Source organism: Lepeophtheirus salmonis, chromosome 8 (assembly GCF_016086655.4).
Source record: "Lepeophtheirus salmonis chromosome 8, UVic_Lsal_1.4, whole genome shotgun sequence".
Taxonomy (NCBI): Eukaryota; Metazoa; Arthropoda; class Copepoda; order Siphonostomatoida; family Caligidae; genus Lepeophtheirus; species Lepeophtheirus salmonis.
In genome coordinates this window covers 10,604,184-10,621,056 of record NC_052138.2, presented here as the reverse complement: position 1 = coordinate 10,621,056, position 16,873 = coordinate 10,604,184, and positions in this window count along the sequence as shown.

Sequence of the window (16,873 nt, the reverse complement as noted above, 5' to 3'; positions counted from 1 at the left end):
ATATTGCATTTTCAAGTGACGTCACAATGTCATTTTGCAGGCCTAAACAACCAAGTTATATAACAAAGAAACACCCCTCTACAATCAAATTAAGGAAACTAGTGAACTCTTGGATGTCAAAATGGGATCAACAAATAGACTTGACTGTCTAAAGACATTTTATCCTGCTCTATCTTGTTTTATTATGTAAGGTCTAATAAAAATAAATCCATTACTTTTTTATTCAATTTCAATGTTTTATTTAGTATTGTAAGAATTATCCGATTTGAGTAATATATTCACCATTTTGTTTTATAACTTGTTGCCATTTTGAAGGTAATTTCATAATGTATCTTTCATAGAAACCCTCGTAATCACTTGGTGCAATGTCCAGACTATAAGGTGGATTCATAAGAACCTCCCAACCAAACTCCCAATCCCCTTAATGTCAATGTAGATATTTATAGTCTGGTGCTGTCCTGCCGTAACACAATTCCTTTACAATCGGACAAAGATGGCCGCTTTTAGGCGATGGTTTCCTTCAGAGAGTCCAATTGTTGACAATACAACTCTGAATTAAAAGTTTGGCCATAGAGGAGCAGATCATGATAGATAATTCCCTGCCAATCCCACCAAAAACACAGCAAAATCTTCCGGCCGTTAATCCTGGCTTGGCCACCGGTTGCCCTTGTTCAACACGATTGGACTATAACTGTTTTCGCTTGATGTTGTCGTAAGGGACCCATTTTTCCTCACTGGTAACGATCTGCTTCAGTAATGTATGTTGCAATTAACCAGATGGAAATTTGGTGAATGAGGTTTTTTTGGGTTGACTCGTATGGCACCCATACATCGAGCTTTTTTTAAAGTACAGTCTTATTTAAGTCGTTCCAAATGGTTTTTTGAGTAAAGTTTAGTTCCTGGGCAATTAAAACAGTGATTCGCCTATTTCTATAATTTTATCAATATTTTAGATAGTTGGCTCTTCCAGAGCGTGGTGCATTTTGATATCAAAATTAACCAAACTGAATCAGCAAAACCAAAGTTACGCAATATTGGCTTTTACAGTATACGGATCATAAACATCATTAACATTTTTAGCCGCCCGACTTGCGTTTTCGCTTTTATCAAAGAAAAACTGTAAAATATAGCGGATTTTCTCTTTGCTTGTGTCCATCTTTGATGCTCGATTAAACAATACTGCGTCAAGCAGTAATAAAATTGTGTAAAAAGTACTTTTAATACAAAATCTTATCTTTCTAATGCCATATAACTTAACCCGATCGGATTTATTCAACGTGAGATTCAGATTACTAAAAATTCACTTGGGAAAATAATGGATTTTTTTTTACTAGAGTTATTATATCAGACCCTAAAAGGTATTAAAAATATGTTAATACATCGTTATACAATCTTCTTTCCATATTGTAGTTAAAAATAACAATTACAATGAAAAGAAAAATATATTTTTCTTTATTTATTCTACTTTGATTGTTCTTATTCGATGAAAAAAAAAATTAAAAAAATGGACAAATATACCCATTTTTAAGGATTTTTAGTACATGGTTATGGTACTGTGTATCATTGGCATCAAGGAGTATTCCATGCTAGTTTTTAAGTCTTCTTTTATTCTTAAGCCAATTTGATGATTTTTCATCAAAATTTCCTATAAACCTTTATAAAACTCCATCAAATGGCTTTATGAATAAAAAATCTGAACACCTGAACTGAATACTAGTTGATGCAAATGATAAACAATGATAATTGAATATAATCCAAGTAATATGTACATAAAGTCCATAGAAATAGCTAAATTTGTATAACTATGTATTTTTTTTTATCGATTAGGGACAAGAAATTAAGACATTTCGAGAAAAATATCGTATTCTTTCCAATAACATAGTTATTTTGTATCTACAGCAGGAAAATAAGATTATATAACGATGTAATAACATATTTTAGGGTCATATCTTCTTATTAACATAAAAAAGTTTATTGGTAGGTATGAAAAAAGTCACAGGGCGCACTTTAAATAGTACTTCCTGATGTATATTATATACCAATACAGTATAAAGAAGAAAAAAATACTATAATATACAGAGAGCACTGTTTATAAAATCAAATAAATCTCTCAAACGTTTAATTCAACTGATACTGCAAAAGAAAAAATAAAGGGAGTACCTTATATAAAATTTAAATAAATGGATGATACTTTAGAAGAGATTTAGCAGCGAGTTAAAGTACTGCCTGTCTCAACAAATCCTTATTTTTTTTCTCTAGCTATTATTAGTATTTTGTATTCTAAGCGTTATAAACTTGGTTTGTTTGACCAACAAAATGAACGACATCGAATTTGTGACGTCATGTGAAAACGCTCTATGCTAAAGTAAAAAAAAAACTGGGGAAATTACTCGAACTTGCGCGTATTATTATTAAAAAAACTCGCTTAACTCAAACTCTAATGATCAAAATTCGAAATATTCGAGTATAAATGAATCTCATGAAATTTTTATCCATCCCAGGTACATGGGTGCCAAGCAAGATGATCTTTTCTACTGGTGGGGGAAATTATATCAAAAATAATAAAATATAATTAATTAATGGAAATCTTATGAGGTTGAGATGTTAATAACTATTTATGACCAAAGATGGGAAAATTGTCTGAATCCTTGAGAGTGTAGAGCAGAAAGAATAGTAATTGTTGGCGACTTTGATAGACGACATATCTAACTGAATAAGGTTACTAAATAAAATATAATCCGTGAAGTTATTCCCGTTCAAAGAACTTTACAAATTTCAAAATATGAAAATTAATTGCAAAAAATCGTGGGTTTTTTTTTTGCCCGCAATCAGCCCTGACCTAAATCCATGCAATTCCTATCTCTGGGGGAGTGTGGAGTATGAGGCTTGTGTCATGTACCATTCGTCTGGGGAGATTGTGAAGAAGTCCATTACCCGTACTATATACACAAGGTCGCATGGGACTGCAAAAGTTTACGGCGCCGTTTGGGTGAGGTTATCAAGAAAGGCAGATCTCATTATAAATAATTGAATTTCATTCAATTTAGCCTTCAAAAAATAATAAAAATTATGGTTCTATCCCATCTAGTTCGTTCTTTAAATTTATCTGGGCAACCCTGAATATTAGAAATTGAAGCAATTCTCCACTTTTCATAAATTGCACTCAAAATAACTTAGGAGCTAAATTTCAATGAGCTTAATTTCATAAAATATTATGTCAAACTAATATTTATTTTCAACAGCAAACGCACGTTCTTCACTATTTGAACGTATGATAGCAACTGTCTGTATATCCAAGAAAACTTCATAATATGGCCCCTAGAATGAAACCACGCCACGTTTGCTCCTACCTTTACAGACTGATTGCCACGCATTATAAAAGAGGAAGCTATGTTGCTGCACCCTGTATATAATCCGAAAACTTCAATCATAGCTCTCATAATTGTCTTGTGAGCGTTGATTGATGACGACTCAATGCTTTTTGTATAATACTTAGGTATAAAGATATCTTCAAAACCCCAAGAACCATAACGATACACCAAGTTGTTATCAATTACATATCTCACAATATGAATAAAAGGAGATTTTGGCTCGTTTCACGTTCATTGAGTACACTTATTTTCTTCTTCTTTAAATAGGATAAAGTTGATGAAGGTATACGCATATTATTATAAAACTACAAACACTCCTTTTTAGATTTTTATTTTGTTATGACCGTAATTTCCCTTATTCCATAAACTTGGATGAGGGCTTTTAATTTTATGTTTATGTATGTATATATGATGATATAGTCCATTTGATAAAATTTCTAATTTCAATATAATCTGATACGTTTATATGATTTTTATCAAAATAGTCTTGGCCTTATCATTCGAGTATTTAGTGCTGAGTAGGACTGTTCACTTATGGAAAGGTTATAATTTTTCCAGCATTTAAATATGTGGTTCTGTTACATAAAAACTATACGGAACAAAAGACATGATAAAGAGAAAATCACAATTAATTTTTTTACTAACATCTAATATATATCTATAAGTTTGTTTTAATTATTATGAAACATGGAATCCAAAACGGTCGAACAGTCTGAAATTGAACAAATAGAAGTATAAAATGACCAATCATGTTCCAATGATATTTTTTGGGCCTCCGAGATCATTTAAATCCGAAATAAATTTCACCGAAATAAAACCTTGAATTTTAGAAAATTACACACGTGTTCACATAACTCATTATTGTTGTGTTTTTGTCGATTTCAGTGAGTTAATTACAGGTATCTTGTACGTTTTTCCTTTCATTTGTTTTTCTTTTTTAATATTTATTTTTGGATTTTTCAAAGGACAATAACATTATTGAACAGAAATAAAATGAAAAGGAAAAATCCTGATTAATTTTTTTAACATCATATAAACATCCAACTTAATATTTATGAACATGTTTGAGTCAATTGCTGGTTTTGTTTTCAAAATTCTAGTGTCAATTCCTGGAGTTAAAACGGTATAAAAGTTGTCAGGAATAGTTACATATGTGGCAAGAAGTTAAACCATCATAAAGGGGGAGGACCAATGTGTACAACTATAATTACTATTTGATTGTGAGAGTCGGGACACCATGGGATGGATTTCGGCCTACTGAGTTGAAAAAAAATAAAATAAAAATGAGTTTATAACCATTTTCTTTATCTAAAGTTGAATATCCTTATTTGAGTATTTTTATTATATTAGAAAATATCAAAAAAGTATTTAAAAAATACAAAAAAAACAACGATTAGAATCCTTACTTAAATTAAAAGCTGATTCAAATACAGTATGCATAAATTAAGGTTAGTATTTGAGTTAGGATATTTTGAGTTAGTATTATAATGAGTAGACAAATGTATATATTGGGCACATCTAGTTGAAACTAGTGTTTTGCCGACTCAAACAGTTATCAACTTGGTTCGACTCGACTCAAACGGTGAGGTGATTTTCAAATTTAAACATATTTTATTGAATTGATTTTTATCACTAAACCTTTTCTTTTTTGGGGGGGTTTGTTGCGTTGTCCCTCAGCTTTTTTATAATCCATCACAATTTCTGATGGCATTATACTAATCAAACTGGACTTTTACTACGGGTTTTATAACGAATTGACCAATTTCATAATCAAACTACACACACAAAGTTATTTCATTGAATAGTGGTTAGTAAATAAACAGCTGGCATGGATAGCTACTTAATTTTTTGTCTCTTTTATTTCTTTTTCTAATTTATCGACTCGACTCAAGTCGACACAACACTAGTGGGGCATGAGCTTTGTTTACTTATATTCGTTTATAAACAAAGCGAAAAAAAGTGGCGCCATTTTATGGCAAAATAATACAACTTCCTGAATGATAATATTATTTAATAAAAAAATAATATGAATGTATGTTTCTCACATAGAAAAAACTGTCTTTAATTCTTCTAAGCGTACGCCATTTCACAGACTGTCACATCACCTAGCATCAATATTTTTTTATTTACTCATGCCCTATTGAAACTAATTCTGAAATGCTCAAGTAAGGTTAGGTTTAAAAATGATAGAAAACCTAGGGTAATATCAAATTATGTATATGGCCTAAATGAGTGGGTTTCAAACTTTTTTTAATGTGTAGTATCCAAGAAAATATCTAAATACCTCCAACATGAACAAACGAGTGTTTAACCTATTTATTTATTGCTCTACGTACCACTATAGTGGGTTTGCATACAGCCAATAGTACGCGTACCACACATACAGTTTGAGAACCACTCGTTTGAATAGTTGACAAGTTGATTCTCACACAATTTATATATTTTTTTGAAATACGATTGATTTTGGAAAAGTAATAGAACTCCCAGAATAATAATATTATTGTAATTTGTAAATTTAAAATTGTACTCGGAGGGCAAGAAATATAAACCAAAAAGGAATCCCCTTTTTCATTTATATATGTTGCGCACACAAACTATAAACTGTCACACCATCTTGCGGATAATATATAAATTAGTTTGCTCATGCCCCATTAACAAATAAGAAAATTATCCATTAATTATTCTTCGGTTATTGTATATTCAATATAAGTTTTTACGAGTTGTAAAGTTAAGAAAAGCCGACTTCAGTATTTCGCTGTAGGTTTATTATTCCTATAATAAAATTTATTTTAATATGCCATTAAACTGTTTAAGGACATTTATATTTTATGACAGCAATTTTATTGAACACATCTTGTGTTTTTCAAATTGAAGAATTGGTTATACTGACGCATTCTGACCAATAACCATACACTTCAACATTTGTACTATTTTGATTGATATTAATAATATAAGAACTTGAACAATAAAAATGGTTATTCGTTCAAAAGTTTAAAAAAAATATTTTCTCTCTTCCAGGGGTGTTGTTAGCTTTCATCCTTTGAGGGGGGCTTTGCCCCAAAATTATCAACACTGTAATCCAATTACATATATGAAATTGTATATTATATAAATAAAAAAAAAAAACATTGTGGGGTTTTTCAAAAACTCCTGTTGGGGGAGACTTGAGGGGGGCTAGCGATGCCACGGGTTTCTTCTATATAAAAAAGAACCCCCCACAAGAACAATTAAAATATGTAGAGCCCCTACCCTTATTATTTAATGAAGAATCTAATTTTGGGCAAAAGTATGATACTTTTTTTTTTTTTTTTTTTAAATACAATTTTTTAGATATTTTTTATTACTGTTTTTATAAAAAACAATTTTTCTATGACATTGATAACTACGTAGAGACCTAGACGATGAACTACAGACCCCCGTTTGGGAATCATTGCTCTAGCTCACTAAGATATCTTAGTTTTTAGTAAAACTGATTTTAGTATTACATTATAAATAATAAGATTTAAAAAAACGAATTTTATTGATTTCCCGATGAATTATGAATGACTTTTTCAACAAAATCTATTCTTCATAAGCAATTTAAATGTTAAAAAAGGGTCTGATATTTAGATTAAATTTAACAATTTATCATAGTTGTATTGTTTACATTGAGATCTGGGTATTCGTTTATATCTAAAACAAAAGTAACACTTTGTTATAACATAATTGAAAATAGTTGAAGTCTCTTTATGAAGAACGAAACTGTATCTAATGGGGTATGAGCTTGTTTATTGTAACCAAAGCGACAGAGAGTTGCGCCATAAATCGTTAGCATTTTTAGTACCTAAAAAATTAATTAAAAGAACGAAAGTTAAAATGGTAAGCCTGATAATTTAAATAATGTTAGAACAGCCTAGCTGTAACCAAAATAAATAATTAAAGTTAAATTATCTGCATGCAGTTGTGAGAGGAAATAAATATAAGTCCAACTACGTTTCACGCTCAAAAATATACTGAAATTACTCTATTGTCAATTCTCAATTCTACTCTGAGTCCAACAGGGACTTACAGTTATAATTCCCCAACAAATGGACGGCCTTTAGTCTATATATGACAAAAACAAATTAAAGAATAACTTGGAGGACCACCAGTTTTTAAAATGAAGTATGATTATTGTTTCTTAAATATATGATTTAAAAGATAGATTTCGATATTATTTTTTATATTTGAGATCTGGCTATAATATTCTATTGCAGCCATTCCACCCAGATGACGATAAACTTAAAAAAATACATTAAATAGTTGAAAGTAGTGTTTTCTAGGCAATCAGTTTTATTTAAATATTGATATTTAACTGCAATGTCCAATGCCTTTTAGCCCCCCCCAAAAAGTTACAGTCTGTCTTATAATGTGTGTGTTTCAAAATGTTTTGAGGGAGAACGCTCATCTGGAGATGTCTTTCCCAAGAAATGTCTCCCAATGGCCTAAACCAGAACTGTATTCGACACAAAACTCTTTGTTTCTGAATCTTTTCATAGAACTCAAAATGGTCATAATTTTATACGTATATTCTATATTGTATATAGCTTTGGATATGTTTTTAGTGGAATCCCAGAAAATCAGTTATGGAGCCCTTGGGTGGGAAACGAAGGCTTAAACTAATAAATATTGAACATGGTATATTATAATATATTCAAAACTTAGTAGCATTTATCAAGAAGAGTGTTTCTTTATTAGGGAGAATTCCTCCATATGGGTGAACTGTTGTGTGTCCAATAGAAATTCCTTTACTCATATATATCAAAAATTGTCATTAAATTTTTGAGCAAAACTGGGAGGGGGGATGGTTCTTTTAAGATTCTGAAATTGGCTAACTAATAATGATAAAAATGTTAAAACCACTGATTAAGAGTTTGTCTCAATCATAAAATAATCAGATATCTAAAATCAATCCAATCATTGTCGTATAGGTTTTAAAAAAATGTCAATTCATTGCATCTCAAAATGGTGATACTCACCCCTGTTATTGAAGATATATTTGGTAGACTATTTCCTTCAATTCATTTATTAACGTTTGACACACAATAGAGGAAATATCAAAATGACCCATCACGATTAGATTAGATCTCCAAGTGACAGTCATCTTACAATAAACAATGAATGGTTTTGTAAATGTTTTCTTGATTTCTTCATACCAAAGATTTTTGTAGCGAAATCGTATCATTCCTCCACCCACCTCTAAAAAGTATTAATAATTATAATTGATATTCACGGGGGGGGAGAAATCATTTCAAGAACAGTGGAGAGTAGAGAAAAAGAGTGATTTCAAAAACTTATAGATGAGTTAATGAGATGACTTAACATAATTTCGTAAGATTTCTGTTATTAAATGTTTTAATTATGAAAACAGAAAAAAAAAGGATTTTAATGAGCCAGATATAATAAAGAAGGGCCTCTTCATTGCTTATGAAATAAGCAGTAAAAAAGAACGCATTTTAAACCGGAGTCTATTAGTAAAGTATTCTTAAATTATAGGCAAGTGGCATAATATATATATTTATATATGTGGTTCGTTAGCACATAAGTAAACTAGAATGATTATTCTAAAAATTGAGTGGGGATTACATTTGTACTCTTCAACACATTATTATTTTCAGCCATCTCAAAGCGTAGCAAAATTGCACATAAAGTAGCCAAAATTGCTTTTCACAATAAAAGAATGTGAATTTAATATATTTTATTTGAAAGCCCATATCGGGGTCAATATTAATATTTTAAGGCAAATAAAGGTTCTCAACTATAGCTAAAATTCTTGGGTATCTTAATTTATCCCACAAATTTGAATTCTAACCATATAGTTGACTCGAATATGAGCTGCATGGTCAAAGTGCAGTAACACAAAAGTGAGTTTATGTTTTATAATACATAATTAAAGCTTTGTTTTACACAATAGGTGACGCCCCTCATTGTCGACTCACAGAATAAACCGAACTGGGATATAAATACACTTTATTTTAATAGTTTAATTTTATAAAAAACTATATTGAACCATTGTTTGGCGATATTTATTTTTCGACGGCAAACTCACGTTTTTCACGATTCCAAAGTGTGATAGGAACTGGTTATATTTCCAAGAATATTTCAGCATCTAGTCTCTAAAATAAATCCAAGTTCATCCTGCTACGACTGCTACACTCCGATTACCAGACACTATTTTGATGGAAGTTAGGTTGGCGTACCCTTAATATTTGAAGTATAAAATAAGTTGGGATTTTTGTTCAAGATTGTTTTTATATTGACGCATCACAGATTACCTCTTCATTACTTATAAAATAAGTAGAAAAATGCTACATTTTAACATGGAGTATATTACTAAAGTACTCTGAAATTATAGGCTAATAACATACTTATATAATTTGTTATGCATATCTAAATGAAAGACTCGTTATTATTTTCTAACTAAAAATATTTAAATGTGTTATTTTGAAGTTGTTCTACATTTAAAAAATATGTAGATTCTTATTGTATTCATGCCAAGATTGCGTAAATCAATCTACATATGTACACTTAGAATGGGCCTCTGTCTTGGAGCTTTGATATGAGTAGAGGAAAATATTTCAAGATAAAAGAAGATAGCCAAAATGTGGATTTCTCTTTTAATTTCTGAAGTGCCTTGACATAATTATAATTACATTAAATCTTTAGCAAATAAGAATAACGACAGATGTCCACAAATAATTTATGTAATGTTGTATATGTACAAATAGTAACTTGTATAAGCAAATTGTACAACTTTTACGTCTCGTTAATAATTATGCTGTTCGATTATCTCATCAGTCATTTAAATACTCACTATTAACTGATGTAACAATTTACTTTGATCTAATAAATTACTCATTAATAATGTATTTACAAGTAATATAACTCTAGACATTTAAACCTTAGAATGCAGTGGTTCCGAGCCCCAACTGGGGTCGCCTAAAAAAAGCCTTCAAAAAGTCGGAGTCAAATTTTATGTTTAGCCCTGTACACGTTAGCTCCAAAAATGCAATGCAGAAAGATCAACTCAACTAATTTTGTTTTTTTGGGATCACCGCAACTTGGCAAATGTTATTAAGGGGTCAGAAACGTTGGGAATCGCTGTTATAATGTATCCAACAACACTTGTAACACAAATTATAGCATTAATATATTCACCATCCATGGAATATTCAATTTGAAGACATTAACAGAGATTCAAATACAGTAGATTTTCGATTTAAGGGATAAATTCAGTTTAAGAGATTTTATGGGACTGACTGGATTTTTAATTCAAATAAAGTATCAATTTAAGTGATTTTCCCCTTCCATTTGAATTTGATTTAATATATACTGTAAATGTATTTGAATTAGGATATGCATCAGAGACCTATAACAAAAACAAATTTGTATAAATGCACACGCCTGTTCATTAGTTCATTACTAGGACTAAATTGTTTTTTCTAAGATCAAAAATATGTACGTGATATACATCAGGGATCACTATTTATGGAGCACCCTGTACACATGATTGATGCTATATGCAAACGCCTGCAATATTTCATTAATACGACTACGTTGTTATTATTAGATCAAAATATATGTATGAATGCATCCTGTAGCATTATATAGAGTGCATCCTGTTACTGTTTTTGAGACATACAGATAAAATTTGCTTTATTAATATAGATCATCTACTTTCCTTTTTTTTATTTTTGAAATGAAGCACGCGCTCAATGCTACATATGAAATTCCTGCGAAATTTTATTTATATGACTACATTTTTATTTCTTAGATCAAAAATGTATGTACGGATTACTTTATATATATACATATTTATTTTTTACTCACTAGAAGGCTCTTAAGTTGAATCAGTGATACTTTTTCAACACAAAAAGTAAGGTTTTCTAAAAAAAAGAACAGATGTTTCTCCCAATTAATTCAAATTTTATCAACTCACAGAATACTCAAATTATAACTCATGGTCACATAATGAAGTACCCCAATTCCCTTAATGAAACATCCTTTTTAATTGATGGATGCAGGAGTTGATGTGATTATCCATAAATACCTAAAAGTATGCATTTTTACATGAATTTGAATAGAATTTCCTTTATTAATAAAGGATAGACAACATTCGTCATTCTAATTACCGGCTATTTTTTGATGCTATCGTTTTATTTTAATTTCGAATATACTATCTATTTACGAGTAATAATATAGCTGTGAGTACTTGAAGTTTGATAAGTATTCTGTGGCATATTCTAATTAGTAATTTATACATATATATATATAAAGATTGAAACATATTATGCCAGGAGTAAGATTTTTCTTTGTGAGGGGGAATTTGAATTAATTTTCTTAAAATGAAAGGGGTGGGCAATTCAGTTTCTAGGTAATTTCTACGAGTAGATTTTTTCTATTTAATCAAATTGTCAATATTAAAACTGACATTATAGCTAAAGTACCATTAATTATGTGATGAAAATGGTGCTAAAATTGTTTTGAACTTTGAAAAAAAACAACAACACTAGATCTGAATTCCACGTCTTCAAGCTAATTAATATGGTAAAAATATGTAAAGTCCCTCAACTAGCCCCACTCTTCCCCTGTACCTATGTAGAACGTAATATAATTTTCATAACTTAGTTGTGACATCTAGTTTAAAAATCATTGAGATGTGCATCCACATTGATATGTTATAAGCATAGAAATTATTCGCTGCAAATTTACAACTCTACCCCATAAAGGTTTACATATTTTAAAATAAATAGGCTGATTAATTGGTTAATTGATACTCGAAAAATCGTAACACTTAGATGGCCAGTGCTAGGACTTTTTATTTTAAATATATATTTTTAAATTTTGTGAGTGACATCTCATTTTTTCTCACTGACATGCCCTGTTTTCCATCTCAAATAATAGGTCGGAATTGAGGCCTTGAAAAATAAAATATTCTCTTTTTTTTCCCGAATGAAAAAATAAATAATTTGCTCGTTTTTTATCTCTTTATAAAAGTTCATTTATATAGAAAAAGTTTCATTTTTTTTAAAAACCCCTTCTTAATTTGTTCTTTCTTTTTTAATGACAAATAATCCCCCTCCCCCCCGTGGCACCGACTCTGACATCACTAATATTCTACCAACTAAGGAATATTTAATGATTTCATTATCCTACTCACAAGTACTCTAAATTCAATTCATTATTTCATTTTTTGTTTGGATCTTGTACAATTTCTTTAAACAATATAAAAATTATACACGACACTTACTTGCATAATTCCCCTCTCGTATCTCTCCCTTAAACATACAAAACTCATTCCAGTTTCAAACCACTGATCTAAGCCCTCAATATCTTGGTCTCGGGTGATCTCGACCTCAACATTATTGTATAGTGATCAACAAAATTAAGAGTACTTTATTGGGAGATAATTACGACGAAAAACAATTACCACTATTTCACTAGTTTCATCACTCACGGTTTTTTTAAAAATAATTGTCTTAAATTGGTAGGTAATTAAATTGCAGATTTACATTAACGTGTAGGTTTAATGTTAACATAATCTATATACTTCTTAAGCCTATTGAATGCCTAAGAAAATGCATCAACTTTCTTCATTTTGTATTTGAGGAAAATGAAAATAAATAAAATCTTTGAAGTGTTAAAACCATTATTTAAAACTTTTTATGATAGGATTAATATTACATTCGGTTATGCCTTTCGTAGTAGGGCTGTAATTTATGTTTTTATCTACTGCAGCGTGAGAATATGATAATAACTATGGCTATACGTAATTTTTTATTGACTTTTTTATGTTAAAAAAAAAAAACAGATCAAATTCAGTGATGTCTGCAATTTAAGGAATTTTAATATCTGAAATTTCCTTTATAAACTTTTTTATGAAAAAATTAATTTTCTGTGAGCTGCTATAGATTTTTTACATTTTTTTCCCAAAAGTTTGATAGTTTAATTTTTTTTTTTCAAATTTATTATTATAAATCTAATTTTAAAAAGTTTTTTTAATAGTTATGGATTATGAGATTTTTTTTCTAAAATATTCCAAAAACCAAGCCCCTACCAAAAATATATATATACATATGTTACGGGCAATGTGGAAAATCGGGCATTTTGCAAAATGGTCTTTAGAGCATGCAATGTGCAAAATGCCCAGGTAATCTATAAAATTTTCAATAGAGTGGTCAATGGTAATTTTAGCTTCATTTACATTGCTAGGTGAAATTATTGTGGGTAATTTATTATTAAACAATTCATTGCAAGCAATTTTATCATTAAGGATTTGATTAAGATACAATTTCATTACAAGCAATTCGATAATCTAGTCCAGGGATGTCCAACCTTTGGCTCACTACTCAATTTTCGCCTCAAGTAGTATTTTTTGCAATATAGTCGCGATTTCATCAAAACGCGTAGAACGCTCATAATACTTACAAACATTGAAAAATATTTAACCATATCTTGTAATTTCTAAGACTCTAACAGGGTTGCCAGATTATATTTTTGTAAGGAGTTTCACGTTAAAAAATTAGATTTGGCCTTTTTTATATTTGGTCTAAAATTGAAATAAATTTGTATTTAATAGTTTTGTTTTATATAGCCAATTTTCAAGAAATTTAACTTGATAGGTTATGCGCCTATTAAATTATCACAAATATTCTCTATTTATATAGTAGTAATGCATAAAATATCTAAAAATATATTTGAGATTTGCGTGGATTGTAGATTCAAATATTCGATATATTACAAAATTGATGCAAATATTTCGTAAAACAAATAATCTGCAAATACGAACTCGAGTATTCCATAAATTACCCTTGAATATAGTAATATCTGATATTACGAGCAACATCCTTATGGGTTAAGTACCCGCAAATTAAAACGGACTATGAGCTTGCCTCATCGGATTACACCAAGCTATACACCACGTGTCGTAACCAAGTGAACTATTTTTCCCCAAATATAATTGGCTACGAACATACTTTTTTTTTCTGCTACGGGTACTATTAATGACTATATTTCCAACTACACAGCCTCCATTGTTGTAGCTTTTTAATGGGGCATCAGCTTTGTTTACTTATACTAGATTGTAAACAAAGCAACTGAGAGTGGCACTGTCTTACGATAGAATAATACAACTCCCTGAATTATAATAATATTGAATGTAAAATATAGGTATTGAAGGGTTCTCGTATCAATGTCCTTTGAGGTTTGAGTAATTTTTATTCAAATCAAGACAACAACTAATTAAAAAACGAACAATACAATAGCTATATGTACAATACGTATAAGTCACCCGTCAACACAAAAGCAAACTAAAAAGATTCTTCTCAAAACTGAGTGTGGATTACATATATATTCTTTGGCAAATTATCATCCATTTCTATCAAAAAAATCATTGTTATCAATGTTATCTTTGGAAGAACTGCAATATGAAATTGACTGATTTTATTAGAAATACCATATGGGACCCAATTTCCGTATCTGAAGTTAGGTGAAGGATCGATCTAAACTATACCTGAAAGTTGTGGGTATCTTCATTTATCCCACATATTTGAATAAAAAGAATATAATTGACTAAGTAGTAAAAAGTGTATTTGCAAAGTATTCGTAAATTATAGGCCAGCATCATCAATTATTTATATATGTGGCTCGTCAACCAAAAAAGCAAGCTAGAATGATTTTTTTTTTAGAAATACGGATTATATTTGCATTCTTTGACAGTCAAAATTGATTGCCACAATAAAAGATTTTATTTGAAAGGTCATATCAGGCCAATATAAGTCTCTTAAATGATATAAAAATTTTAAACTATAGCTAAAATTATAGGGTATCTTAACTTATCCGATAAGTTTGAATATAAAGTATATATATAATTGACTTAAATATTGGGTTATATGTCTAATTGAAGATAAAAAAAATATGGATAGTTCCCTTTTCTTGATTTTTGTTCAAGATTATTTTTATTCTGACACACCACTTATATTAAATGTAATAAAACACTTATCAATAGAAATTTGAAACAAATAAAATACTGGAATGACCTATATGTCTTCCTTATAAAGAGTCCAATACTCTTACATAGGTTAGAGATACTGAAATAACCGTAAAATACATAATAAACGATATATTATTTACACGGATATGTTTCAAAGATCAAGGATCATCATAGAACTAGAAAAAAAAGGAAGACTCATGTATATAAGAACAGTTTATCCCCATTCAAACTGATTGCTTATAATATGTAAATAATATATTGTAGAAATTTGAACAAAATTATCATCATCAATCAAATGAAATATCTTTAATTGAGGAAAAAATAAAATGAAACATTCATAAACATGGATTCATAGGCATTCTTAGATTTCTTCATACCTGTAAAATCTTTTCATGTATTAAGTAGTGTTGAGACTCGGTCCGTGATTGAATTTTTCACCTGGTTCGGCTTAAGTGTTTTTTGATGATTCTGGATCGACATTTCTGTCCATAGTATGCATTGAAATGTTTTTTTGTCTTGCCACTAAAAGTAGGGGTGGGGTGTAGGAGTGTTCAAATAAAATTCAATTTTAGCCCTACTTTTCGGATACAAGGGCATCTTTTAAGCAGCTCTAGAAAAAATAATTTTTAATTGCCGACAAAAAAAAATCCCGATCCAAAAGTTACTTTTTAACCCATAAATGCGAATTTTTTAAATCTTTTTTCAAAGTAATAAGGAGAAACTTGCAAATATTGCGATCATTAAAGCCTTTTTATGCTTAGAGTAATAGTTTTATACAATTTTAAACTAATAAAGTACAGTTTTAAGGTCATATAAAAGGTCAAAGGTCACAAAAAGGTCAATTTCTTCCAAATTTTTATTTTAGGGTATGTATGAGGATGTTCTATTTTTAGGATGAACAGTGTATTCGATTGTTTATTGTATTTTTATGAAAAAGTTATGTTTGTAAAGTTTCAACCTTCAAAAGGGCGTTTTTTGACCTCTATGGCCATTTGAAAATAACTCTTCCATCCCAAAGTAAGGCTAAAATTTAATTCGCACCCAACAACTACCAAAGGGCAATTTTTAACCTCAATAATATAGAACATTATTTTATTAAGCACTGAAATACTGTATTAATTTTCCTACAGACTATCGACAATCTACTCCATTCTAAAAAATGTATTCTATCCCCTTCATACAAATAGACTGAGCTACTCATTTATTTTTACCGTTTGAATTGTTTCTTATAACATCTTGTCTTCGTTTGTGTGATTGATATACTGTATGACTATCTCTTTAAATGTCTCAGAATGGATCACGAAGATTTTCAGACAAAAAGCAATTAAATTCCTTCTAAGTTTATCTGCAGATCAATCCAAAGATGAAAAAACTGATAATTTGATTTCATTGATGAGTTTACTGAAATTCCTCTTGAGGAATTGGATGCTTATGAAACCTCAAGTGATGACGCCGAGGATTATGAGGATGGTGTCTCTACAGTTAGAGGTAA